The sequence below is a fragment of the Cnephaeus nilssonii genome, assembly GCF_951640355.1.
Source record: "Cnephaeus nilssonii genome assembly, chromosome: 2".
NCBI lineage: Eukaryota > Metazoa > Chordata > Mammalia > Chiroptera > Vespertilionidae > Cnephaeus > Cnephaeus nilssonii.
This window is the reverse complement of record NC_137073.1, coordinates 89,131,785-89,147,771: the sequence shown is the minus strand read 5'-3', so window position 1 is coordinate 89,147,771 and position 15,987 is coordinate 89,131,785.

Below are 15,987 nucleotides of genomic sequence, written 5' to 3'. Positions count from 1 at the left end.
AATAACAAATAAAATTGAGACATAATCACTTTTTGCTTGAAGTGAGTAATGCCCACACACAACCCTCCTGTATTTCTCGCCCTTCCCACACTCAGCCCGGCAGGGCCTCCAAGACTTCTGTGTGACCACCTCTGTAGATGCCTGAGAAAGGGTGTTTGCGTCAACAGCCTCCTTCTCAATAAGAAACGTATTGTCTGGTGCCTTGACAACCTGAAACACTATGAAAGCTAATTCCATTTTGTGTGTGTGTGTGTGTTGGGGGAGGGGTGTTGTTTTTTTGTTTTGTTTTGGTTTTTTGGTTTTTTGCTTACTGTATGTACTCAGCGTGACTCAGAAACCCAGGCATGTGGGCAGAACAGAGGCTCTCAGAGTGAGTCCAATCTGGAAGAAAATGAAAGAAACGGAAATGAGAATAAAGTACATCTCTCTGGAATAAACCTTACTCCATTTAATCTCACTTAATACAAAGAGAGTGACATAAAAAGAGAATGCTTCTAATGCTAGAGCAAGTGCCTGCAGTAGGAAGCTTGGAAGTGTTCCCTTGTTCCTTCCTGCATTTCCTTTCCATGTAAGAGTGTTTTTCAGAAGTCAAACCAGCAAAAGCAAAATCTTCCACTGAAACACAAAAAGAATTTTTGTTTTTTTAAGGTAATCGGAAAAGGTTTTGTTTTCCTCTTTCATCCAAAAACTGAAAAGTCCTTCAGAGGCATTTCACTCCCAATTTTACATCACGTGACCTCAGTGACAGCCCCTGAGTTGGTGGAGACAGAATCCGGGCTTGTTGAAGTGGACAGTAGGGGTGACACAGGGGCCCAGGCTGCACATTCTCTGTGCCCTTCTCTCCTGAGACAAGACGATTAAGAACCAGGAATGGCCCAGGGAACAGAATACAGAAGATGTAGCTCAGTCCAAGTGGCAGCTTGGAGGAAAACCATGGCATCCACACAGCAGGAGTCTACAAGCTCTTAAAGGAGGATCTCCAGGCAACTGTCTGCAGGCAGTGGAGACACAGATGGCTTCATGGATGTGGGACCCGTGTGGTCACACAGAGATGAGGTCCGAAGGGCCTGGCACCTGGTTTATGCTCTGCCATGGCCATCTTGAAATTCATATTATGAACAAGGGCTCTGAATTCTAATTATGCCTGGGCCCCACAGATTGTGTAGAAGGCAGGAGAGCAAGAAAACAAGAGCAGGGGTGCAACTCCTGGTTTGGCCAGCTCTGTCATCGGGAGCAACTGGCATGATTTTCTAAGCCCTGCTTTTGCTTTTAAGGCAGAGATCACAATATTGCAGCACTGTGATCTAATGTGCTGAACATAGGCAGTAAGGCTGAAAAGCACACAGCAAGTTGTGAATACCTAATGGGAACTGTCACACTTATGGCTCAATTATTATTTGCTGACGTGAACTAAATAGCATGATTGTGGAGTAAGGAAGTTTGAAAAAATCAAGAGTTTCACCTTAATCACTTATCTATTATCTCCACGTGTTTAGACTATGCCTAGAAACCATATTTTTTCTTTTATCTGAAAATATATTCTGAATTATTTAATCTAAATGTCCTAATTAAATATTCATACTCAAATGATTCTTTGAAGAAATAAAGTAATTAAAACAACCATGATTTTTTGAATTAAGAAGAAAGGAATCAATGGGAGCACTGTGTCAACAGGTCCTTTCAGTGGAGGATTAATTTCTTTCCTGTGCCCCGGGAACAATGCTAGGAGCCAAAAACCCATCAGATTTGTAATGCAGGACAGAGGTGCTGGCTAGGACAGCAGCTCTTCAACTTTCATTGGACATGAATCCATGTGAAGAACATATGGTGCATTTCAATCTAGTGCACACGTAGACACACACAGCACTAAACCAAGACTCTTAGAGTTATGGCACCCTTGTATGCACATATTAGCATAGATAAGAGCAGGCCATCTTGGTTTTGATAAGTAAATCTTGTTCATTCAATGCTACTGCTCAGAAAGAGCTCTACATGGGCAAAGAAAGCAGAGCAGAGCAGACCGTATGTTGTGCAAATGATGTCATTCTTTGACATTAGTTACCTTCTTATTATTGGTTACCTGATTATGAAATGGCTCTTTATGATTGAGATGTGTGTGTGTGGGGGGGGGGGGTGTAGGCTCTAGAAAGTCTATTTAGCAGAGATCTATCTTCACTTTGGGAGCCATACAGAAGACTGTTATTTGATCTTGGAAAATACATTTTAAAGGGAACACTCAAAGCTACAGAGTGGCTTGCCAGTATAATCTGCTTGGTGCTTTGCATGGCTGGTATGGCTCATCTTATGATCCAGAGGCCTTGGCTCTCACTGAAAGACTCGTGGGGATTTGAAACCCTAAGCATAGAAGGTATGGAAGGGTTATCTCACTGGATCCACCAGGATATGCTCCTGGTTCTGGTCCAGATCCCATCAAATCTTAGCTCTCCAGATGTTTGATCTATCTGTGTGTCAACCTGAGATTAAATAAGGACTCACAAATTCAGATTTGCTGTGGCTACATTATGAAGCTAATTATGAATTATTATTCATTTCTTTTATCCAAATGATGCTGTTTGTTCCTAAATTAATTATTGGAGGGTTGTAAGGTTGACCTTAGGATAAAGCAGTACCATAACTGTAAGAGTGTGAACATTTAATTCTATAATGCCACAGGGCAGTGTGCTGTTCCATCACTGTATCGTAATGCCTACTGGCCCCTGGTAAACCATAGGCACTGCACCAATTAAACCTCAGGGAATGAGTGAACAGTGCTACCTTTGAATCTATACCCTTTTTTCCTTGTAATCTGTGTTTTTCTTCCCATCAATACATTCCTCCTTCCTGGAATCTTCTCTGTCTTATACTTTATGTAACGGAACTTAATGTTAACATACTGAATTTATTGATCTGGAAATTGGTATTTCCTATTACTATTTTGAAAACTAGGTAAGTAGAATTCTTTTATTTTTCTCTTAAACAGAAACTAGAACTAAATTACTTTTTTATTTGCATGATGAAGAAAGTGATTATGCATGTGTGTGTAAGACCCTCAGTCAAAGAAAGCTTCCCACTTCTTGTAGAATGTCTACACCTTTGATTAAACACTTTCCAATAATGGAAGAGGAGACAGTTCTGTTTGAAGAGTCTCTTTTCCCTAAGAACTGGCAGTCTTATACATGTTAATGTCTTATACATGTTAATGTCACCACAATCAGTGCATTTTCTGTTAATGTTAATGAAAGAAATTAATGTTGATGCCACCACAATCAGTGCATTTTCTGGTCCAGGGTAGGTAGTCATTTAATGTGATGAACTGAATGTAAATTTTGTTTTATTGTTTATTTTTAGTTGATTTGTTTATTTTTAGTAAAGTCTTACTTTTAAAATTTGCTTTCACAGTGAACTAGAATTAGAAACAGAAAAAGAGGAATGTTCAACTGTTCAATATTTCTTCTTCCACATTATGTAACTAGCAGAAGGCTGTCCATCTTCACTGCAGTTCAGAGGTTCAGAATAGAAACTTTCCAAAAGAAGCAGTGACTGCATTTAAATATGAAACACAAATCAATTAGATACAAATTATATTTCTAATGCACTGAGATTAAAAATAAGAAGTCAAAACAGAAGTTGTCCATATCTCTAAAAATGCTTGATGCTGGCAAAACAACACTGTTGTTGTTTTTAGTTTTTCCTTTATATTTATTTATTTATTATTTATTTATTTATTTATTTATTTATTTATTTATTTATTTTTGCTAGAAGAAATGGCCACTAGCTAATGGATCCTGCTGGTCGCTGTGTACTTTGCGAGGCTGTGAGTATTCACCAGCAGATTCACCATCTCCATTTTCATTAGTGAAATTACATGAACCTCACAGAGGACAAGAAATGGGCCTTGCATAACTTTTAGGGCAAAAGAGAATATAAGAGCAATTTAATTTGGGATAGCAGAACATAATGAGGTGAAAAGAAACTAATTTATCCCTAAAGTAGATAAAGTAATGTTAAAGTTGAAGTTTTGCAATCAGCCAAGTGTTGAAGCTATTGTTTTATGATTTTCACTGTGAAAGCCATGGGAGTTGAATATGCTTTTCAGATGCCCAGAAACTAGGCAAAACCTTGATTCTGATCCAGGGCAGGCCTGAGTTTGCCAAAAGCTGGCTGATATCTCTAGATTGCCAGACTAAAAATATTTTTTCAAAGACAGATTTCAGAAACACCCATTTATCTCCATGGCCTTCTCTCTAATTACTGGAAGACCCTGCACCAGGAAGGCCTCCATGTCCTGTTTCTCACAAGGACAGGTGTAGGAATCCCTTTCCACGTCCCGCGTGGTCCAGGGTTCCGGTTCAGGGTTCGAGTTCTGGAGAAGGGCCGCACACAAATGAAAGGAGACTTGAAGAAATTCAATTTGGTGAATTGGGGGGCCAGGCAGTAGTCCAACTCTAGTGGGAGAACTACTCCCTGCTCTGGTCCTGCCATCCCTTTTATTGAGGCTTTGGGGAAAACATCTTAGGCAAGATAAACAGAAATTTACATGGGAAAAACAAAGGTGGAGGCTGCTTCAGCTAACAATGTCTCAACTAAAGGGTGAGTGGTTAGAGCAATTAAGGTTGTTGACCAGCCTTCCTGGCTTCCTGTCAACATCTCTCTTTTAGTGAACCTGATTTGTTTCCGGCAGACAGGTGCAGCCCTACTTTGCCAGGCAGCTGCTGGGGGTTCCTCTGCTGGGAGACAGGAATTTGAAGGAGCAATTATGAGCAATTCTGGGGCCTGGAGAAGAGGCAATGCCTTGGGGCATTGCTGGTGTTTAGTTTGTAGACTTGACTAGCCAGGGGCATTGTCAGGCTCTATCAGACACCCTTTTTAGGGATAGCTGCAAGTACATGGACCTGCCAAATGATAGAAAACTTGTTCTCTTTCGTTACCCAGGCTCTCTGATCAAATGGCAGGTCTGTATCTTCAGGGCTAGTTACTCTATTTTTTAAGGGGAGAAATACCTAGAGGTTATTATGTATCCAAAATACTCTGAGATTTATTTGCTTATATGTACTTTCTATAACATTGTGGCAGGGAAAATTAATGGCATATATGTATGTAGTGCTACAATAACACTGAAATTATGTGAGGGTCCACAAAGAAATTAAGCTTTTCTTAAAATTTCACAGAGGTATAACATCAGAGTGGTCTCCTTCTAAATCAGCTGGATGGAAGTGAGTGGGTAGGAAGAGTATGTTCCCTTGGTTCATACACCACCTCCTCTGGTTGCCCTTCCACATGTCCCAGTGGCACCCAACCTTGCCCAGGGCAGGCATTTCATGGCACTGAGTCCTAACTGCCCAATTTTTCAAATCCCCTCCAGTCCTTACATTTCTAAAAGGCAGGTGCTGTGTCTTATTCAGTGTTGTGTTTTGACTATAAAGGGAACTACAGAATAGATAATCAATAAATATTGGTTGAAGTGAATTTAATCAAGGGGAATAGGGTGGGTGGAGAAATTGAAGACTTCATAGGGAAAATTGGAAGGGAAACAATAGCCTTTGTGTGCAGCACAATAAATAATACATAAAAATGAAAACAATATTGGTTATAGTCCACATTTAAAGAGTAAATACTCAGGAAGTTCTATGGATTATTATCTACTTGTTTTGATAAAATGCTCTGCAAACACTATGGCACTTGCTGTGCTGTCTCTCTTCAAAAGCCAACCTTCGTTCTGTTTCCTCACCCTTTGTCTCCTCCATTGACTGAACTATAATTTGGAAATGTTGATATTCAAATTCTGCTAAATTGTGGAAAATAAAGAGGGAGAAATTTATACATACTGGAATTTTTTGAGGAGAGAGGAACTTTTGTTTGGGGAGTGAAATAAATAGTTGATAGCTATAGGTAGGTATATGATATATCTCCTAGGAACCCATTTCTACTTTAACTTTAAAGGCAATTTAGAAAAAAAGGAAAGACATGTAGAACTCATGATAATGTATTACTAAGGGAATGAAATGAAACAGGAGAGGGTGGCATTAAAGCATTGAGGTAAAAAGTATGCAACTGAGCCCTGGCCAGTGTGACTCAGTTGTCATCCTGTATATTGAAAGCTGGCAGGTTTGATCCCCGATCAGGGCACATTTGATGATTCTCTCACATTGATTATTCTCTCTCTACCTTTCTCTCTCTAAAATGAATTACATTTTTTAAAAATATGCAATGAGGGTTTGGAATACATTAGCAAAAACTCAGCAGTCAGAATCAGGTGAGAGAGAATATGAAGAGCTAGCTGGAGTCAGGATATGTTAGGTCCAACATTCAGGGGAAAACAGGATCTAGGAATTATGTAAGAGGGGAGAGCCCGAAGCCTAGCGAGACAGAGTGTTCAGGAAAAGATCAGCAATGAGGTAAAACCCTTCTCCCATATTCACCATCCTGCAAAGGCTTCTACAAGGTAAAAATTAATGTTTGCAAGACTAACCTTGGCTCTGATAAAATCAGGTGAACAGGTATCTATGAATACCTGGTGAGGTGACACATTTGGTAGAAGTGACAGGTATACCTGTGGAAGATCAGCAGCAGTAGATGATGGGAATGGGATGGGGAGGCCATGCAAAGTGTCTTGTAAAATTCATCCCAGAGACCTGTTAAATGGGAGAGTCTACATCACATGTTGACATTTTTTAAGACAATAAATATCTCAATAGCAACAACAAAAAGAAATTCAATATAAGAAGAAATAGTCCTGGCAGTATTTGAAAGTAAGCAACAAAAAGATATTTCACTAAGACAGAAAGTAAGAAGCAAATAACAAAGTTGTTAGGCCAGATTTAAATTGAATATTGTAAGATAGCCTTTTTCAATAAAACATTTGGATGTTAAATTCAAACTAATAAAACAGAAAGAACTAAATGATTATGGTAAAATAAAACAGATCTCAGGTACCTAAAAATATCTCCGAATAAGCAGAAAGGCTCTGAAGTCGAAATCTGGTCAGCACTATTTATGGCTTAGTACTTATGAGCCCTTCCTTAGAGCAGTTTCTGCACTGGCTTAGCAGTCATCACCACGACTCCATAAAAGCAGGCCCAAATAATTGCATCAGGAGAGAGACCTGAAAATATTTAGCTTTCTTAGATGTCTACTCAGTTTGAAATTAATGTGTAGTCAATGAAAACAATTTGTATGAATGCACATTCTGCCCATAATTTATTTTTGTCAGCTCTTTCTGGAATTAAATGTTCTTAACTAATTTGCCATTTAACATGAGCATTTTAATAAGCAATTCCAAACTGTATTGGTGAGAAACCAGGTCTATTTTAATAATCAACCTTTTCCCGGCAAAATTTAGCGTGGTATTACTTGCATAGCTGAAATTAGGGACTTGGAGCTCTGTCCCCTGGCCTCCTTCCTTTCCCTTCCCCCTTTTCCACATTGTGAAACACACTCAGGCTTTGGGTTTGATTCTAGTTGAGACAGCCCAAAGATCAAAGTGTTTTCTTTTTAATATGCAGTGTCTATTGACAGTTGACAATTATTCAGGCTTGATCTTGGTCATTTGGTCATATCATCTCTGAGCACAGTGCAAAAGGGAGACTGTGTAACATCCATGTTTTTCTTCCACCATGGGAATCTTACTATTATTTTGAACTTAATGATCTAGTCAGAGACAGCACCTAAGTTTAATTTTGTACTTCATTCGAAGAGCATCAATTAAACAAAGTTGTAGTAGAAAATAATATTTCGAGCAAGTCCTTGAAGTGCTTAGATTAAAAACAGTGTTTTTAAGCACCTTCAAGTGTCTAGAAGCACCTATTTACTTGTAAACACTCGGCACACTAATTGAAAGCCACTCTTGTTTCTTTATTTAGGACTTTTCTTATGAACCCCTCTGAGAGAAATTGTTTGAAGCGTGGTTTTGTTTCATATCTTCACATATGAAAGCAACAGATAAAGTTTCTTGGGAATTTTCTATCATTTGACTTCCAATTAGATAAAACGTGGGCCATTGTACAAATATACATTAATTCACTGTGTAAATGTGTGTTGAGGACCTTCTCTGTATGGGAGACAGGGCCAGACACTTAGGTACCTGGGGAGGGAAAACTTGATCACCTCCATCTTTATCTGACTTGCAGTAATTCAGTGGAAAAGGCTCCAGTGGGTAAAGAGAGGAAGATATGTCTATGTTCCTCAAGGAGGACATCATCTATGAGGAGAGTGAAATACATATGCACAAGTCATTAGAATATGAGCTTGGCTTTATTTTTTGCAAATAGTTCTCACTATTGCCTAGCACTTCCCATTTTTTAGCTTTTCTGGTTCTTTCCCAATTCAGATGAGATGGGTTCTGCTAATATTCTCATTTCCAACCTAATTACCTGAGGCCAAAGTGGGTGAGAACCATGAGTGCTGTCAAGGGGAGCAGGGTCCAGCACTTGTGCTCTTACCCTTCATACGACACTGCCTGTCTTCATGCAATAAATAGCCATTGCAGATCCAAGTCTAGGATCTCTTGCTCCCTTAACATTTACTGAGGGCTCCCTAATTTCATATCCTATATAATAAAGAGCTAATATGCAAATGGTCATCACGCTCTCATGCTGTCTCGCCGCCACAGCTCAGACACTCAACACTGGGGAGAGAGGAAAGGGACCAGCCAGGCACAAATGAGCTCGCTAGAGAGGAATGGGGACCAGCCAGGCTACGGCCTGGGAGAGGAACAAGCCACCCACCCCGCGGTCCCGGGTGCAAGAGGCTGCACCTGCAGCCCAAGAGTGGGACAAGCTACCTGCCGCATGGTCCTAGGTGCCACTGCCTGTGGCCCAGGAGAGGGACAAGCTGACCGCCCCACGGGCCCAGGTGCCTGCAACCGCGGCCCAGGCAAAACTGCCCACCTATGGTCCCCTGCAGCTGCAGCTGGCCCTGGCAAAGCCAGCCCAGGCCCTGGGTGCCTGCGGCCGGCCAGAGGAGGGAATCCTGGGTCCTGGGTGTGGGGTGAGGCAGAGGCGGTTAGGGGTGATCAGGCAGGCAGGCAGGCAGAGGGGTTAGGGGTAACCCGGCAGGCAGGCAGACGAGCTGTTAGGAGCCAGAGGTCCTGGATCAGGCCAGCAGGGGAGCAGTTAGGGGCGATCAGGAAGGCAGGCAGAGGTGGTTAGGGGTGATCAGGCAGACAGGCAGGCAAGCCATTAGGAGCCAGCAGTCCTGGATTGCGAGAGGCAGTCGGACATCCCCTGAGAGGGTCCCGGATTGGAGAGGGTGCAGGCCAGGCTGAGAGACCCCCACACCCCGTGCATGAATTTCATGCACCGGGCCTCTAGTGTGTAAATAAAACTAATCTAAACTTTGCCAAGAAAATGTGAATGATTAAAATTGATCTAGATTTTAACTACTACCACTAAGAATTGCTACTTGTCATGCTTGTTATTAAAACTGTGACCTTTTAGCCCTGGCTGGTTTGGCTCAGTGGATAGAGCATTGGCCTGTGGACTGAAGGGCCCCAAGTTCAATTCTGGTCAAGGGCACATACCTGGGTTGTGGGCTCGATCCCCAGTAGGAGGCATGCAGAAGGCAGCAGATCAATGATTCTCTCTCATCATTGATGTTTCTGTCTCTCTCTCCCTCTCCCTTCTCTCTTAAATCAATAAAAATCTATTTTTAAAAAACTGTGACCTTTTAAACTATTTATTTATATATTTTTAAATTGCACAATAAATCTATTACATGTTAAATAACATACATAACATAATTCTGTCAAAAATCGCTGTATTTTCCAAACAAACAATAAAAATGGTCAGAAGATGGAATTGTTTTTACGTCCTTACTTTCTTGCTTCATAAAAGACAGCTGGATTCTTGAGCTGCTTCTGCATTTAATCTATTGAAACACCACAAATCATGTACCCTCTAAACATTTCCACTGCACACTTGTAAAAGGATGAGTTTTAGAAATAAATAATGTTTTATTGTTATTGTGGAAATGGTTTCAATCTTGTAAATCCCTCAAAGTTGGGATTCCCAGGCCACAGCTTGAGAAGCAATAATTTACTTATTGGTACCATGTCAAAGGTACTCTGCATGGGGAATTAAAGAGAATTAATGAGAGGCATCAAAGTCTCAAAAGAAGTAAAAGAAAATTGACTTGTTACCCAAAAATTTCAAACAGCAAGGTTGACTAAATTTTATCATGAATATCCACCTAACCAGCACCTGGATTCTACCATTAACATTTTACTATACCTACTTTTTTCCACAGATACAGCCATCATCCATCCTTCCTCCATCCATCAGACTATTTCATCTACCATGCATTTCAAAATATAGTGCAGACATCAGATCACTTCTCAATAAAAACTTTAGCATCTATAGGATTAACTAGACTCAATATTTGTACACGTTTCTTCTTTTGATGTAAATTTTACCCATAATGAAGTTCTAAGTGTACATGCACTGAGTTTTGATAAATGCATACAATCTGTAACCCTAACACTTATCAAGATGCAAAACATCACCATCACCTGGAAAGACCCTGGATCAGCTCTCATCTTCATTCCCACTGGGCAACTGTGGAGTCTAATTTTTTCTAGTATAGATTAGTTTTGTTGAGGATAATACTTTATATATAACTAGAGGCCCAATGCACAAATTCATGCACATTGGAAGAAAATTAATTAGAAGAAATATTTTAGAGGCTGGGGAGGGACCACGGGAGGGCTCCAGGGTGTGTCCGGCCCATCTCGTCCAGTCCCCATTGGCTGGACCCCAGCAGCAAGCTAACCTACTGGTCAGAACATCTTCTCCTGGTGGTCAGTGCGCGTCATAGCAACTGGTCAAACGGTCGACCGAATGGTCAACTGATCCAGCGGACACTTAGCATATTAGGCTTTTATATATATAGACTAGAGGCCCGGTGCACGAAATTAGTGCATGGGGGGGTGTCCCTCAGCCCAGCCTCCACCCTCTCCAATCTGGGACCCCTCGAGGAATATCCGACTGCCCGTTTAGGCCTGATCCCAGTAGAATCGGGCTTAAATGGGCAGTCGGACATTCCTCTCACAGTCCAGGACTGCTGGCTCCCAACTGCTCACCTGCCTGCCTTCCTGATTGCCCCTAACCGCTTCTGCCTGCCAGCCTGATCACCCCCTAACCACTCTCCTAACAGCCTGATTGATGCCTAACTGCTCCCCTGCCAGCCTGATTGCCCCCAACTGCCCTCCCCTGCAGGTCTGGTCCCCCCCAACTACCCTCCACTGCAGGCCTGGTTGCCCCCAACTTCCCTCCTCTGCCGGCCTGGTCCCTCCCAACTGCCCACTTCTGCTGGCCATCTTGCGGTGGCCATCTTGTGTCCACATGGGGGCAGCCATCTTGTGTGTTGGAGTGATGGTCAATTTGCATATTACTCTTTTATTAGATAGGAGGATGTCCTCTTGCAGGAAACTTCTTTCACTCTACATATTGTTGTTTTCAGTCAATCCAAGCTATTGCATTTATTAGTAGTTTGTTCTTTCTGCTGAGTATACTTCCATTGTGTGAATGGAGCAGAATATGATTTTTCCTTCTTCTACATTTACACCATTACACTATTATTCAAAATAATTTTGAATAATAAATTTTATTATAAGTAGAATTACAAGTTTTTGTCTACTTCAAATAAAGCTGCTATGAACACTTTTGTACAACTCATTTCCCTGGAGTGAATGCAGTTATGAAATGGGGATATTTAGTGTTCTAAGAAAACTGCCAGAACATTTCTAAAGTCATTGTACCATTTTTTCCCCATCAATCATGTATGAGAGTTTTGATTGTTCCTGCTCTTAACCAATATTTGCTGTTTATTTTTGTTTGTTTGTTGTTTTCTAGTTCTGGTGGGTGTGTAGTGGTCTTATGTCATTTTTAATTTGCAATTTTCTGATGAATAATGTTGTTGAAGACGTTTCATGTGCTTTGGCCCCTTGGCTTCTGCTTGAGGAATCTGAAAGTCTTCATGGAAGAGATGGAAGAGGTATACACAGGAGAAATCAACTTGGAAGACATCACAGCACATGGAGAAAAGGGCAGAAATGATAGAACACCAGGAGTTTCCAGGGAAGGGAGAAGAATTTGGAATTGGCTGGAGAGTCATGGGAAAGGTCCTCGAGGATAGTGAATGATCTTTATGAGGTCATGGAGTGTATTAAATGAAAAAATTAAGAAGCTTAAGTTTATTTGGCAATTCAGATATTTATTTGCTAATTAAAATGTTGAGCAGAAGAATTAAATGATTGGGTTTTCCCACACACAAAATAGTTAGAGAAACCAGTTAACAGAACAGTCTAAATGAGAGAGGTAAATGAGAGTTTGAGGGAGATTGGAGTTAGGTGATAGCATCAGAAGTAGAAAGGAAGAAATGGATACAGGGCATGAGGGAGCATTCATTACAGGGGCTTCAGATCAGCATAGAGAGACTTCATGACACTGTTACTTGAATGTTTGCACAACTGGAAATGATAGAATTATAAGTTTATATCTTCTTTGTCAGAGGTGCTGCTCAAACCACACTGCCACAGCTGCAGAAAATGGGAGGATAGGTGAGGAGCAAAGCTGCAGGTTTATCAGCTAAAGATAATAGCAGTAGCACTCAGAGATGGGAAAGCAGCTGGATATATAAAGGGAAAATCCTGGCAGCCCAAGAATCATAGGAGTGAGACCCAATATCAGAGCATATGTTGCTCAAATCCCTGGCTGACAGCTAAACGATGCATGCTGAGAGAGAGTCTCAGAGGGACTAACAGAAAGATGAAGCAGTAAAGAGAAATCTGCTCCTGTGGAACAGAGTGACACAGGGCCAGATCAGGAGTCTGATGTCCTCCTCAACAAAGCTCATCCTCCAGCTCAGTGGGCAGGAAGCTGGAAGCATCAGAGTACAGAATGCAAATTCATCAGGGCAGCTGAGAGTAAGCAGTGTTTCTAGAAGCACAAAGCTCACAGAGAGGGTAAGACCCATCTCTGCCCAAATCCTTGACTGACAATGAAATTTTATGTCAAAAAGGAAGCAAAAAACTTACCTAGGGTCAGGCTAAAAAGGCAGCACCAAGAAAACCTAAATTGATTCCACACCATCTTATACATAATCATTTGGACCCCCAAAAATTTGTCTTCTGCTGGTTAAAATAAATTGTCCTTTTTCCTCAACTACTAAAATAACTTCTTATCACATCTGAATTGTGTATCTTATACTAAACTCTATATCACAAACATGTTTTAAATAAAGCATGTAGTCATTTATCTGGAATCTGTAGAGTATCTAGTCTATGCTAGACTAGTGTCTTCAATACAAATACAATGCTCACCATATATACGATTTCAAATTTTCTAGTAACCACGTTAAAAAATAATAAATAAACAAGTAAAATCATTTTGAATAAGAGTTTATTCCAAATATATCCAAAGTGTTATCATTTCAACATGGAATAAATATAGCCATTAGTCATATTTCATGTATTTCTTTCTGTCCTAGGTCTTCATGATCCTGTAATTTGCACTTCCAGCACTTTACAAGTGAAGAGCAGTTCCTTGGTCACATCAGCCATATTTTAAGTGCTTGGTAGCCACACATGACTAGAGGCTGTTGTCCTGATAGCACTAAGAGTTGTGATTACTATAGAAATCAAAGTAGAGACGGTCCTGTCCATAGGACACTTAGCAAATCATAAAATGCATAGAGAAGGAAACAAAAGATGATGAAATGAGCAATGCTGGGATTGCACAGGGCACTGTAGGGACACATGAGAGGGTGTCTTACCCAGAGTAAGACATTGAGTACATGGCATTGAGGATGGGCTATTTATTCAGGCAGAGGTGGGAGGCAAAAATTTTCCAGACAAGATAATAGTATGTGTGATAACCAAAGGTGGGCGAGGATATGGCACATGGCTTCATATAAGCCCATGACTGAGTTGGTTGAGTCTAGTGCAATGCCTCATCATAGTATTAGTACTGCAGAGCAGGAGTTCTTTGTCAGTGTTGTCAGACCCCACATATTATAGGTGTCTCCAGAATCCATGAGGAGAGAAGAGGTAATGTTGTTCCATCTGAGTCAGCTATGCAGATTCCTGGTGAGGGATGCCATCAAGTTGGGTTTGGCTAGAAGTTGGCCAAGGACAGAGAACAACTGAGATTTTAGCACATGTTTTCTTTATTACCACTCTCAAATGGAAGATCACTAGTTGTTTATGACAATCATTTTATCTGCTTGCAGAATATCCTTTATAATGTCAGAAATCACTGAGAGAACAATTCTATATAATAAAGAGGTAATATGCAAATTAACCCTCACACCCTCACAAGATGGCTGCCTATGACCAGGCCAGCAGGGGAGTTAGTGAGGGACAACCAAATGACTGAACAGCAGGCTGTGTGGGGTGACCAGCCAGCAGGGGGGTTAGTGAGGGACAACCAAATGACTAAACAGCAGGCTGTATGGGGCTACCAGGCCAGCAGGGGGGCCAGTTGCGGGTAACCAAGCTGGCAGGGGGGCAGTTAGGGGTGATCAGGCCAGCAGAGGGGGGCTGTTGGGGGCAACCAGGCCAGCAGGGGGGGGGCAGTTGGGGGCAATTAGACTGGCAGGGGGAGCAGTAAGGGGCGACTAGGCCAGCAGGGGGGGACAGTTGGGGGTGACCAGGCTGGCAGGGGGGCCAGTTAGGAGCAACAAGGCTGGCATGGAGGGAGCAGTTGGGGGTGACCTGGCTGGCAGCAGGGGGCAGGTAGGGGCGACCAGGCCAGCAGGGGGGACAGTCAGGGCAATCAGGCTAGCATGCAGAGGCAGTGAGGGGCAATCAGGCTGGTGGTGGGGGCAGCTAGGGGCAACCAGGCAGGCAGGCAGGTGAGCGATTAGGAGCCAGCAGTCCAGGATTGTGAAAGGGATGTTCGACTACTGGTTTAGGCCTGATCCCGGGGACCAGGCCTAAATCGGCAATCGGACATTCCCTGAGGGGTCCCAGATTGGAGAAGGTGCAGGCTGGGCTGAGGGGACCCCACCCCTCTGTGCATAAATTTCGTGCACCGGGCCTCTAGTAACTACATAAATTGCAATGTTATGTGATTTTCCATGACACATCTTATTTATCCCTTGGTTAGCAGTAGCCTAAACTGGAGTGTCAGGGGCTAGATCCTGGTCCAAATTGAGGAAAGGTCTTATAAACTACTTTGAAAAACATTTTGGCCCACTTATTTTAACATAATTTAAAATTGTGTAGTAATTGAGAAAAATGAAAAGCATTTTGTAATTCACTATAGAATGAAAAGTGGAGGAGAAATAATCCATTCTAGGTCTAAGGAGCTCTCAACCTTGAAGGTAACTAAAATCATTTCATGCGTTAAACCCCTCAGTCATTTCCTTAAAGATTTTAATGCTATTTGACTTCAAAATCCTATTAAAAGTTCATTCCCTCTACTCTAAATCTGTCCCATTATCTTGATTCTCAAATATATGATTTATCTGTTCAATTATGCCAAAGAAGTATTATTTTTATAATAATCAGGTGAATGCCTAGTCATTCCATATGCTAAATAAAATTTAAAACTATTCTGTATCTTTCTGAAATATATGATATTCATCAAAACTGCCATTGATAAAAGGTTTTGCTCAATATTTGTTTTTTTATATGTTTGTTTATTTGTTTTTAATCCTCACCCAAGGATATTTTTTCCATTGTTTTTCAGAGAGTGGAAAGGAAGGGAAGAGAGGGACAGCGGTGGCGGGGGGAGGGGAGGAGAAAGGACACATCGATTGATTGTCCTGCACACGTGCCCTGATGGGGCTGGAGATAGAACCTGCAACTCACCTACGTGCTCTTGACTGGAATCAAACCCGTGACCCTTCAGTGTGCAGGCCAAAGTTCCAACCACGAAGCCATGCCAGCCAGGACTCAAGATTTGTTTTTTAAAAATCCACATGGAAACAAGTGTTTAAGGGTAGTTAGCATGTCTATATTTTTTGCCTATGGTAAAAACCCATTTGTAA